Genomic DNA, 1,903 nt, shown 5'->3' with positions numbered 1-1,903 from the left:
ATTTTCAGAGAAATGTTTAGATTAAAAGATATCACGATTTTCCGACGCCAGGACGTGATATCTTTCAAAATCGATAAAAAGCGAAATTACTCTGAAATGGTTGAGAATCGGACCATGGACAATATGAACTTTTTTGTTCATTTTAGGGTGAAGAATCTACTGGAGAAGTTTGTAGCACGAGTAGCAATTCACCCTGTATATGTAATTCTGTAATAATAAATAATAATGTAATACTGTATATGTACAGAATGCCTTGATAAAGATTTGAATTAAATCGAAACGTCGGCAAAGATTCGAAGTCGTTTTCTTTCTAAAACAACCATTGACCGATATTCCCATCACCACCGATACGAACACCACAATTATATTCAATGGTCATCACAAGTTACATTAAAACCTACTTTGGTAAGTCTGGGGGAGGGGTACTCGATATTTTGCCACAAACCCACCCACCTACTCAAAACACTTAAGCTAATAAATAAATTCACTCAATAAAGGAATAACCACACTTAAAACAGCCTTCAAATTCATCCATATGCATATTTATACACCTTCAATTACTCACTGTAACAACTGTCAGAAGCTCTTTGAGTTTGGGGACAAGCCATGCCTTGTTCTGTGATGCTATTTTTTTTTTTTTTCATACTCTAATAGAATCTGACTCACATTAATTGTACACTTGACAAGACAGAGATAAGAGATGACATTGTGTCAGCCTAGTGTGGCCTATTTGCAATCAAGTCAGGACTTGGGCAATATACCACTGTCTTTCAAGCAGGTTCTGTGTCTATTGAACACTGTGCCAAGGTGAATAAAAGGCTAGGTATTGTCAACAGAAGAATTACCGCATTGGTACTAAAGTCCCAAGTCATTTGGGATTGCATTAGGGCCTTGTTAGACTTTAGGAAAAACAAAATTACCCTTGTCTAGGGATGATGAAACACAGGGCAGAGGGGCCACAAAGAGGCCAATAAGTTCGATGGCCCTGAACCCTTTTGTTACATACCAAAATGCAAAAAAAAGTGGACCAATCAGACAGTGGGTTAAAAATAAGTCCTCTTTTCAATGGAACTGCAAGTAACCAAGGACAGAGGGATGAAGAAAAGTTCATCATAGGATCATTGCAGAAACTAACATCAGTACTAAATCTTGGACATGTTAGGACTAGAATGATAATAGAACACTGCAGACTCCGAAAGCATATGCTTAGACTTAGTATGGTAGAAACAAATCTGTGTGGATATTGCCAGGAGAGAGCAAAACATGTCCTCTGTTGGTGCAAAGGCTTATGCAGGTTAAGATTCCTACTCCTGGGAGAGAAAAAGCCCGAGCCTGAAGGGTACACACAGGAGTCCTTGAAAAAGCTTTGGGATTTGATAAAATGCCTTAAGCTTAATGAGGATCTAGATAATAAGAACATGCACAATAGACCAATACTGGTCGTAAGCACAGATCATAAATAGATTGACCCCTCTTTTCTCTTTCTCTTAACACTTGATTATTTACAATGTGATGTATGAGGTACTTGTATTTTTTTTCTTTAATTTTCTAGGTGCAGGACAGGGGGGGATGGTGTGAATCGAACCCAGTGTGTGTCTACAAGGCCTAGAGTCTATCAAGCTGACCATTTGGCTATCAAGGTCCTTCACTTGTATGCTAGTTATTTTTCCTTCTAAATAATTGTATTCTCAATATTTCTAAGATTCTAAATAATTCAAAATTATTTCATTTTAAACAAACAAAAAGGTGTTGACTTCTTATATTTATAGAAAAAATTAAAATATTAGGAACTAATAAGGAATTTAAATAATTATTCTAATATAATTACATTATGATCTACATGTTGTAATATATTTTAACTATAAAATAAAACTAAAAATTTCATAATATAATAAAATAATTA

General features: G+C 35.3%; 1 long non-coding RNA gene across 2 annotated transcripts in view; it reads left to right on the top strand.

Moving 5' to 3' along the window:
- LOC106670363 overlaps positions 1–1,903 on the top strand; it is a 35,848-nt gene that overhangs the window by 33,026 nt on the left and 919 nt on the right. Inside the window, exon 3 of one of the 2 annotated variants that reach the window (XR_001341064.2) lies at positions 1,553–1,651. This is a non-coding gene — a long non-coding RNA (uncharacterized LOC106670363). The remainder of the gene's footprint in view (positions 1–1,552; positions 1,652–1,903) is intronic. The other variant, XR_001341065.2, reaches the window with a different exon arrangement.

The sequence above is a fragment of the Cimex lectularius genome, unplaced genomic scaffold, assembly GCF_000648675.2.
Source record: "Cimex lectularius strain Harlan isolate CLEC.00 unplaced genomic scaffold, Clec_2.1 scaffold69, whole genome shotgun sequence".
NCBI classification, from domain to species: domain Eukaryota; kingdom Metazoa; phylum Arthropoda; class Insecta; order Hemiptera; family Cimicidae; genus Cimex; species Cimex lectularius.
The sequence above is the reverse complement of the archived record's forward strand: the minus strand, read 5'-3'. Positions and strand labels throughout refer to the sequence as shown.